Below are 12,087 nucleotides of genomic sequence, written 5' to 3' on the forward strand. Positions count from 1 at the left end.
TTATATTTAATCTTAGCAAATATTTTTTGTTGTGGGCAGTGATAATAATTCAATGGACAATGAGCTAGAAAAGCATATAATTAATTATTTAAAGACGATGTTAGATTCAAATAATCATTTGGTCCAAGCTTATCGGATGGTAAGAGATTGTTTTGAATAAAACCCACAACTCCATTGCGCATTATTGGAACAAGACAGCATGATGCGAGACATATAACTTACCATCCAGTTCTGAAGTTGTTGCTTTAATCATTGGTGATATTGGTGTCTCGCTGTTGATAACCAAGATATAATTGTTACCTAGCAATCTGGTTCTTTAAAGCGTATCAGTGAACTTCATCCATCGTATACACCTCTTCAATACCCATTGTTTCATCCTTTTGGTGAGGATGGTTATCAGGTTAATATACTTCATAAGAATGTTTCCTCTTCATCAACCGCAGGACGCAAGAAGGTTACAATGCGTGACTTTTTTGCTTATCATATTCAAGATAGGCCAAATACGTTTTCAACCATGTTAAATGGTAGGCGTTTGTTTCAGCAAATTTTAGTTGACAAATATACGATGATTGAGGCTCAAATATTACATTTTATTCGCGGTAAACAACATGAACTTCGATGTGATACTTACCAAAGTTTACGAGGTATGCAATCTGTTGGAAATACTGATTTTTCAACCACTGGTCAACGTGTTATTCTACCATCCTCATTTACTGGCGGAGTAAGATATATGCAAAATTATCTAGATGATATGTGTCTCTGTATATGGTTCGGTTATCCTGATTTTTTCATAACCATGCAATGATTAAATTGGTGAAGGATAAGTCTTTGTTTGGAAGGGTTCAAGCATGTAATTTTATTTAATGTTGTGAGTATAAAATTATAAACATGAGCTACTTGAATATTTTACTTTGTATAAACTTAAACATCAATTTAAACAAACAGATTATTTGTTTAACTATTAAAAGTTGTGGAATATTTACTTTTATTATGTATGTTGCAGTTGTTTACACAATAGAGTTTCAAAAAAGGGGGCTACCACACGCTCATATTTGCATATTTATGCATCCGGGTAGCAAGATTCATAATCCACAAGATGTAGATAAATTTATTTCTGCTAAGATTCCAAACAAATATAGTGATCCAGACCTATACAAGCTTGTATCTGATCATATGATCCACGGTCCATGTGGTGATGCTAACCCGAAGTGCACCTGCATGGTAAACAAAAAATGCTCCAAAAATTTCCCTAAAATGTTTAATGATGAGACAGCTGTTGATTCTCAAGGTTTTCCGGTATACAAAAGAAGAGATAACGGGCAATACGTTGTTAAGTCAGATATAATGATAGAGAATAGAACTGTTGTTCCATACAACAAGACTCTATTAAAACAATTTCAAGCACTTATTAATGTTGAGTGGTGTAATCAAGATGGATTAATAAAGTATTTGTTTAAATACATAATAAGGGTCCACACCGAGCAACAATTTCTCTTGTACAAAATAACAATGGTGATAACCCGGATCCTAATTTAGATGAAATCAAAGCGTTTGATGACTGTAGATATGTCTCTGCATACGAGGCATCATGGAGGATATTTTCATTTGATGTGCATTATAGGATTTCGTCTGTTATGAGGCTTGCTTTTCATTTACCCGGTGAGCAACAGGTAATATATGGTGCTAACGAAGATATTGAAGATATTTAAAACAAGACAACTAATGCTTCTTCGATGTTTACCGGCTGGTTTGAGTGTAATAAGAACCATGACCTTGCAAAAACTCTCACATACGCAAAGTTTCCAACAAAGTATGTTTGGAAAAAATAGTTACGTAAATGGGAACCTCGCCTAAGGGGTTTTGCAATCGGTAGAGTTCATGTTGTTCCACCCGCATTCGACGAGGCTAAATATCTAAGAATATTATTAAATAAGGTTAAAGGCCCTGAATGTTTTGAAGAAATTCGAACAGTTGATGGAGTTGTGTGTGAAACTTTTCGAGATGCATGTTACAAAAGAGGTCTTTTAGATGATGATAAGGAATATACATAAGCCATTGAAGAAGCAAGTCATACCTCTACCGGATATTATTTAAGAAATTTATTTGCTACAATGTTGATTACTTATAGTTTATCTAGACCTCATTTTGTTTGGTAAAGCACTTGGCAACTGTTTGTTGACGGTATACTATAAAAACAATAAAAAGATCAAAACAACCCCGGTACGATTTACTTTTTTTGTAATTATTTCAATTATGCCAAATATCTAATATCCATAAATATTTGTTAAATATTAATTTAAGTAGGTTGTTATTTCATTTTCAGGTTTGATTCTTAATGAAGAACAGTTAAAAAACCTAGCACTCCTGGAAATTTAAAATTTTCTAATTTCAAACAACTCCAGTCTTAGAAGATATCAAGAAATGTCATTTCCAGATATGGAGACAATTTCAAGAGCAGCTAATTCGTTGATGGTGGAAGAGCTCTCATATGATACCGAGACCATGAATAACGAATTTAATAATATGTTTGATTCGTTAACAGATGAACAACGAGGGGTTTATAATGAAATAGTGAGTGCTTTGATTGATAAAAAAAGGTGGAGTTTATTTTGTTTATGGTTACGGCGGTACTGGAAAACTTTTATATGGTAAAAATTATCTACATCGATAAGGTCAAACGGAGAAGTTGTGTTGTATGTCGCTTCAAGAGGTATAGCTTCTTTGCTTTTGGATGGTGGAAGAATCGCACATTCGAGATTTTTAATACCTATTAATTTGATCGAAGATTCTATTTGTCCGGTAATATTACAACCCACATTATGTTAATTTTTATATTAATCATTTTTAGTACATATGGCTTTATTTGTTATTTGAATATCAATTTACTTTTAAATATCTTACTTTGTGTATGTTTTTTTTTTATTTTTTTATAAATTAGGTTAAAGGAAATACCGACGTATATGAATTATTGAAAAAGAAAAGGTTAATAATTTGGGATGAAGCACCCATGATTCATAAGCATACTTTTGAAGCGTTGGACAGAACTTTAAACGATGTTATGAATGGTGATTCTGGCAATACTTCCGAAGCAGTTTTTGGAAGTAATTTTGTTGATTTTGGTGGTGATTTTTGGCAATTTTTCCCGTTGTAACCAACAGTACTGTTGAAAGGTGACGTCTAAATACAATTCATTTACAAATAATTTATATATTTTGGTTTAATATAACTAATAGTGTTATGTTTAATTTTTGCGCATATATACATGTTTTGAAGATAATGGGTTTGAAGTAAATGGACACTGATAGTGAGATGACAAAGTGGGCTGAGTGAACACAAGGAAACTATGGGCTGTTATGAAGTGAAGTTAATTCAAGCCCGGCCTGGTTCAGTTTGTTTGGTGACTGTATGTCACGATATCGAGCAATCATACAGGAGACTTTTGGTCATATTATTTTTCTTTCTCTCTCCAGAATTAGAATTCATCTCATCAGTCCCCGTCTTGTTGATTGAGATATTATTGTTAGTTCAAATCATCTTGTTGATGATTTGTTGTCTTGGTTTCTTTTTGTTTTGACATCATCATTGTAATTTGGTTTATACTTGATTTCACATTGGAATTGAGTTCTATTGTATCTGTTGATTGTGTTTGATTAATAATGGAGATTGCAATCTATATTCATGACATGGTATCAGAGCCACGACGGCTCTAATCGCTACGTTTCTTCTGCGCGGATTTTGTTTCTGGTTATGAGTTAGGGTTTTCACTTTGCAAACCCTAGTTTGTTTGATTTGGGGATCTTGTTCATCTCGCGATTATCTGGTTATTTGTTGAAAGGGAACATGATGAATGATTATGTAAACCTAAGTGAAGTTTACAAATCATCTCAGATTTTCTTTTCTGAATCTTGTTTGGAAGCTATACCACTGTGAGATCTTTCCTATCCCTTTTAAGTTTTATGTCTTTAATTTCATGATACTTAGTTGCTTTAGACGTTTTAGGTGTATCTGTTTCTCTTATAGTTCTGTGTTCTTTGTTGTGTAAATATGGGTGATAAAAGTGAGTCTAGTAATAATGACACTCTTATTAGTAAGTTGGATGTAAGTAATCCTCTGTACCTCCATCCTAGTGACTCAAGCACTCTTTCCATCATTAATGTGAAACTAAAAGGAACTGAAAATTATGGTGTTTAGGCTAATGCAATGAAATTAGCTTTGCAAGTTAAAAATAAAGTCGGTTTTATTAATGGGAAATGTTTAAAATCAACTAACGATGAGGTGCTTGCTAGTCAGTGGGATAGGTGCAACTCAATTGTTCTTACTTGGATTTTAAACTCTGTTTGTGATGAGCTTTATGTGGGTCAGGTCTATTCTGAATCCGCCTTTGATGTTTGGGAAGAACTAAGGGATACTTATGATAAGGTCGATGGTTCCATTATTTTTGGCCTGTACCAAAAAATAAATTTACTAACTCAAAATGGATCATCGGTCTTTGATTATTATCATAAGTTGTCCACCATGTGGAAGCAGCTTGATGCTATGCTTCAATTGCCTTCATGTTCTTGTCAAGCCTCAAAGAGCTTTAATGACTTTAACTTTGATTAAATTGATGCAATTTCTAATGGGTCTGGATGATGTATATCAACCAGTTAGAACTAATCTCTTAACTAGGGATCCTTTACCTTCTATGAAGACGGTTTTCTCTATTATTTCTAGAGAAGAGACTCATAGGAATGCTAATGGTTCTTCTAAAACTCAAACTCAAATAATGTTTCTCTTACACCTGATCAAATTTCAAGATTCCTAGGGTTACTAGGAGATAAATCTGATGAGGGTTCTCAAGCCTCTAATTTAGGAGGTAATTATTTGTGTAATTTTTCTGAGAGTGTGTTTAGTAAAGGTGTCTTTTGTTTCTCCAGTGGGATGTCATCCCATTCTAAGTCTAATTGGGTTGTGGATTCCGGAGCTAACCAACACATGGTTATGAGTGATAAAAATGTTTTTAATCAAATTGATGTAACTGAGTTTGATATAAAGATTAAACATCCAAATGGGACTAATGCTTTAGTTAAAAAGATTGGTAATATAAAATAAGTAACAATGTCATTTTAAATGATGTGTTTGTTGTTTTAGAATATTGTGTCAATCTGTTGTCTGTTTACAAACTTGCATGTGATAACAAACTATCTGTAACATTTAATGAACATAGTTGCTATCTTCAGGACTCACTCACAAAGAGAATCCTGATGACTGGTAGTCAAATAGATGGTTTGTATTTCTGTGGGGATGTATCTAGACATATTAAGGTGTGTTTTAATGGTTAGGGCACCCATCTTTCCAAGTTTTGGATGTTTTAAAATATGATTTAAAGATTAAAGTTAAAAGTGAAACATATCCTTGTGAAATTTGTCATTTAGATAAACAACATCGTGAGCCATTTCCTCTAAGTAATCATAAAACATTCGAACTTGGAGAGTTGATACATTTAGATGTATGGGGTCCTTATAGGATCAATAGTAAAGAAGGGTATTGGTCCTTCTTAACTGTTTTCGATGATTTCACTAGGGCCGTTTGGGTGTACTTATTAAAAACTAAAAATGAAGTTTTTTTCTAACATTGGAAGTTTTTTTAACATGGTTAAAAATCAATTTGGTAAAAACATTAAAACTCTTAGGAGTGATAATGGAACTGAGTTTGTTAACTCGCAGATGCAAAATTTTGTAAAAAATAATGGTATAATACATCAAACATCTTGTGTCCATACACCTCAACAAAACAGCATAGTTGAAAGAAAGAATGGACACCTATTGAATGTTGCTAGGTCATTGTTATTTGAGAGTGGTGTTCCTTTGAATTTTTGGTCTGAATGTGTTCTTACTGTAACCTATTTAATTAACAGGACTCCCGCCTCTATCTTAAATGGTAAATTTCCATATGAATGCTTGTTTGATTTTAAACCCTCCCTTAACCACTTAAGAAATTTCGGTTGTCTTTGTTTTAGTATAGTTTAAATAATACAAACAAATTTGAAAAAAGGGCTGATAAGTGTGTTTTTTTGGGGTACTCGTTTCAAAAAAATGGATATAAGTTGTGGAATTTGGAAACTAAACAAGTTATATTTTCTTGTGATGTAAAATTTTATGAAACAATTTATCCTTATAAAAATAGTGATTGTTTAAAAAGTCTTGAAACAAACACTGATTTGTTAGTCAATTCTTTAAACTTTTTTGATTTCTTTTCTGATAATACCGAAATTTCCTTAAGTAGGACTAATCCCAATGATGAGGGGAGGGTACCTTATGATACTAACACTAGTGAACAGCCTCCTACTGGTGAGGATCTGATTAAAGGCGGGGTTGAAAGTCAGCAGCCTAATCTTGATCCTAATCCTAGTGAGGTAGTTTATAGTGATGGTACTAATGAAGAGAATATCTCTCCTGAGGGTATTAATAGTCCAATTCAACTTCCTAATCAAACAAGTATGAGAAGATCGACTACGGAGTCAAAATTACCAAAAAATCAAAATGATTTTGTAATTGAGGGCAAAGTGAAATATGGACTAGAAAAGGTGTTAAACTACTCTAAGCTAACTAAAGAAAATCTGTGTTTTACTTCTGTGCTAAATAAAATTCTTGAGCCTAAGGGAAGCACCTTCCAATAAACATTGGATTGGTTCTATGAATGAAGAAATGGTTGCACTTAATAGGAACAACACTTGGGAACTTGTTGATCTTCCTATTGGTAGAAAACCAATAGGGTGTAAATGGGTGTATAAGATAAAGTATAGGTCCACGGGTGAGATAAAGAGATATAAAGCTAGGTTAGTGGCGAAATGCTTTAACCAAAGAGAGGGAATAGATTTTGGTGAGACTTTTTCACCTGTTGTTAAAATGGTCACTGTTAGAACAGTAATTTCCTTGGCTATTAAAAATAATTGGAATTTATTGCAACTTGACATAAATAATGCATTTTTGTATGGAGATTTGCATGAAGATGTTTATATGGCCTTACCTGAAGGTTATTTTTCAAAATCTTAAACTAGAGTGTGCAAATTAACCAAATCCTTGTATGGCTTGAAACAAGCACCAAGGATGTGGAATGATAAGTTGGTTAGTGTTTTACTTGAAATAGGTTTTGTACAAAGCAAAACTAATTATTCTTTGTTTGTTAAATCTATTAATAGTGTGTTAGTTGTTTTGCTAGTTTATGTTGATGATATTGTTATAACTGGGAACAATATAAAAGAAATTGAAAGTGTTAAAAGTCTTTTAAAACCCAATTTTTTAATTAAAGATCTTGGGATTCTCAAATATTTTTTGGGAATTGAAGTGCTCTATTCCGAGCAAGGTATGTGTTTAAGTCAAAGGAAATATTGTGTTGATTTGCTTGTTGAATTTGGGGTATCAGCAAGTAAACCTGTCAATACCCCTATTGAGCAAAACCATATTATTACCACTCTTTGTGAAAAGAACAAAAAGTCTTTAGAAAATATTTCTAAATACCAAAAGTTAATTGGCAAACTTATATACTTATCACACACACGCCCAGATATTTCCTATTCTGTTCAATTTTTAAGTCAACATATGCATAGTCCAACAAGTGCACACTTGGGACTTGAATTAAGACTTTTAAGATATCTAAAAAAGGCTCCTGGACGTGGTGTTTTGATAAACAAAGAAGGTTTTTTGATTTACGGGCCTATGCTGACTCTGATTGGGCAAAATGCTTGAGCACTCAACGATCTGTGACCGGGTTCTGTGTTTTTCTTGGAAACTCACTTGTTTCTTGGAAAAGCAAATAACAATTGACCGTGTAACGATCTTTGGCCGAGGCTGAGTACCGGTTAATGTGTGCAGCTGTTGGTGAGATTATATGGTTGATTAATCTATTAAATGAGTTAAAGGTCAAAGTGACCTTGCCTGTTAAGTTGTTTTGTGACAATTCAGCTGCTATATCAATTGCGGCTAATCCGGTTTTTCATGACCGGACGAAACATTTTGAGGTGGATTTGTTTTATCTTCGTGAGAGAATCACGGCTAGAATTATACAAGTGATCAAAACTCAGTCTGGGAATCAGTTAGCTGATGTTTTTACCAAGGGTTTATTTTCCGTTCAACATGATTTTCTTTGTCAAAAGTTAGGCATGTTTGATATGTTTGCATAATGAATTGTGGGGGGGGGGTGTTGAAAGGTGACGTCTAAATACAATTCATTTACAAATAATTTATATATTTTGGTTTAATATAACAAATAGTGTTACGTTTATTTTTTGTGCATATATACATGTTTTGGAGCTAATGGGTTTGAAGTAAATGGACACTTATGGTGAGGTGACAAAGTGGGCTAAGTGAACACAAGGAAGCTATGGGCTGTTATGAAGTGAAGTTAATTCAAGCCCCGGCCCGGTTCAGTTTGTTTGGTGACTGTATGTCACGATATCGAGCAATCATACAGGAGACTTTTGGTCATATTATTTTTCTTTCTCTCTCCAGAATTAGAATTCATCTCATCAGTCCTCATCTTGTTGATTGAGATATTATTGTTAGTTCAAATCATCTTGTTGATGATTTGTTGTCTTGGTTTGTTTTTGTGTTGACGTCATCATTGTAATTTGGTTTATACTTGATTTCACATTGGAATTGAGTTCTATTGTATATGTTGATTGTGTTTGATTAATAATGGAGATTGCAATCTATATTCATGACAGGTACAAGAAGTGAATGTGTTAGTGCTTGCATCAATTCTTCTTATATCTGGTCAAAATGTAAAGTTCTTAAACTAACTAAGAACATGAGGCTTACAGTTGGATGTCGATCTTCAGACGTTGAAAATATTATAGAGTTTGCTGATTGGCTATTAGACATAGGTCAAGGAAACGTTGGTGGTCCTAATGATGGAGAGTCGGTTATTGATATTCCAGACGATATTTTGATATTGAAATCAGTAGATCCGATGGGTGATTTAATAAGGTTTGTTTATCCTAATATATTAGATAGATTTAACGAACTTACTTTCAGGATCGTGCATTGTTGGCACCTTTGAATGAGGTGGTTCAAGAAATTAATGAACGTATGTTAGCCCTCTTTCCTGGTGAAGAAGTCGAGTATCTAAGTTCCGACAGTTTAGCTGAATGTGAAGACGTTTCAGAGGATTTTGATCCACAGTTGTACTCTCCTGATTTGTTAAATGGTTTAAAGATGTCAGGAATGCCCAATCATAGATTGGTCCTCAAAGTTGGTGTTTTGATGATGCTATTAAAGAATATTAATCTCAAAAAGGGTTTGTACAACGGTACGCGCCTTCAAGTCGTTAGTCTCGGTAGGCGTGTAATTGAAGCTAAAGTTATCTCTGGTACGAATATCAGATATCGCACTCTAATTAGTCGAGTAAGTCTTACACCAACTGATAAGAAACTTCCGTTCAGATTAAAAAGAAGACAATTTCCTATCTCCGTATGTTTGTCCATGACAATCAACAAGAGTCAAGGTCAATCATTGTCAAGAGTTGGATTGTATCTTAAAGATCCAGTATTTTATCACGGTCAGCTTTATGTTGCTTTGTCAAGAGTGAAGAGTAGAGATGGTATTAAGTTAGTGATACTCGACAAAGAATCAAAGCTTACAAAAAAAACAACAAATGTTGTATACAAGGAGATTTTTGGAAACATGGAATGTTAATTGTTTAAATTTGTTATTTAATTCAAATTGTTATATTCTCCAATAATGGTTATAATGTAATTTATTTTGGTTTATACTTTAGATGTATGTACTTAAATTTTTTTTTAATATTTATTTGTTATCCTCTCTTAAAATTTTTTATTTAATTATTAAGACTTTCTTAATGTTAATATTAACCACAAATTTATGGATATAAACCTATATGTTTAAAATTTGTTTTTATAAGATACCTTTTATATTTACTTTTTAACTTAAAGTATTTAACATATTTATCATACTATCTAATTAAATATTATCAAGTATAGGCTAACTATACATTATAATTACTAGATAGATTCCATTATTAAGTCTCTTGGAAAAATCAACCGTCACTTCTTAAATCTATTTTATAATTTTCCATCTTAATCTTCTTCTTCTTCTTCTTCTTCTTCTTCTTCTTCTTCTTCTTCTTCTTCTTCTTCTTCTTCTTCTTCTTCTTCTATAACAATCCTAACTTTGTGAAGATAACTAAACTCCGATAATGGCTACAATTATGAACTGGAGGTTTTGTAAAGTATTTCGTAAGTATCAATTTGTGTTTAGCGATTTAGTCACGATAGAAAAAGATAATATTGAATCAGTCATGTTGTACGATAATTAGTTGAAACATCAAATACATGAGATTGGTCTTAGGAAGAATTTGCCATGTCAACAAGAAAAAAATCTGATAAATGTTTTACATGATTTCCTTCATAATCTTTATCAAGAGCATATACCTTATGAACATGTAAGTGACTGGTTCTTTTACCCTTATCAAAACAAGGTTGTTATCTGGTTTGAGAATGGAGAGTATAAGAATTTTAAGCTGAAACAACTACTGTCGTGTGATGATTTGGTGATGTTAAGAGAGCTTGACATGTTAAAATTAACGAAAGAAAGAAAGAACTTGCGCATCTTGAGTTGGAAGCTGAAGTTAGTTCGAAGGTCAAATGGTTAGAAGAATGTTCTAGATATGAGAGTGGTTATAAAGATTTTCCAGACAATTTGGAGTTTGATGATGAACATTAAGGGAAAATATAACTCTTTAGATATTGTTCTTAGATTTAATACAAGTAGTAGATGTTAAACACCTCTTTACACTTTCTAATAACTATAATTTGGAAGTTAAGATTTATTGATTCCATATCAACTTTAGTAATGTTTATATGCTAGTAATTCTTATACATGTTGTTTTGTTTGATTTATAGTGTATATAATCTACTATTGTGTTTTAAAAATTTTCAGGTGTGTTAGAAAAAGTGATTTCGTGTTGGTTGAAGTTTTCAAGATGTTGATGATGGTTTAGTAGAAAAGAACATTATTAGTTAATTGTTGTTTTTTTTGGAATTTATAATATTAGCACAATGTAAATCTATTAACTTTTTGTTTATATGGTTGTGTTTGGTGAAAATTTAAATCTATCAACTTTTAATAGCTAAAGATATTATGTTTGTTTAAATTGATGTTTAAGTGTAATATGTTTAGTGACATGTTATTCCACCCGCTTGTCATGCGGGTCTATACCCTAGTTTTAGTATAAATAAGAACTCACTCCCACCCCTTTCATTCTTGCACCACTCTTTGACAAGTTCAAGAGATTATTTTTTTTCCCATTTCAAAGGTAGAGTTTTAATTATTCAAGTCTTCTTCATCTTATTTTTGTTTATTTTAAATTCTTATTCATACTAGTTAATCAAATGTTCATATGACCATAACACAATCATGTCTAGTAATCCACATAATCCATATACCATGGTGTATAGGGTGGATGGACAAAGAACACAAGGAGATGATCGATTACACTAAGGTCACACTTGAAACGTTCTTACATCTTTATTTTTCCGTTTTGAATCATTATTTTTTTGTTCAAAGGAACCAAGGATTTTTGATGATATATGCTAATAAATTTTACATAATCATATCCAAAAAAGTCCATAATTTTATTTCACCAAAATCCTTTTCGAAATCGTTAGAATATTGCTTTTAGCAACATTTCAGTTTTGACATTAGATATAGCCGTTAAAGAAAGAGGCATATCTTGTTTATAACAAACCGAAAAAGTGCAACACTAAATTCTATTATATACTTCAATAAAATACGGTTCTAAAAACTATTTTTACGCATTTTAATTCATTCCTATGAATTCGCAATAAATATTTTAAAAACAGTGCGCAGATACGTGCCCTATGATTTACATGGCTGTTTTGTCCTATTTAGGTTACGAATTTGCAAAACTTTTCTAAATGAAAGTTGTTCACAATATTCTAATTTAGTAGACTGGAAAGTTTTGACTTATAATAAAATTTTTTGATATTTTAAATACCTTAATCAAAACAGAACAGTTTGCTGTCCAAAAACTGATTTTGTATTTCATCTTCCTTTTTGATCTTTTTCC

The sequence above is a fragment of the Bidens hawaiensis genome, unplaced genomic scaffold, assembly GCF_021521415.1.
Source record: "Bidens hawaiensis isolate Kalapana, Puna unplaced genomic scaffold, B.hawaiensis_p1.1 tig00000190_1, whole genome shotgun sequence".
Taxonomy (NCBI): domain Eukaryota; kingdom Viridiplantae; phylum Streptophyta; class Magnoliopsida; order Asterales; family Asteraceae; genus Bidens; species Bidens hawaiensis.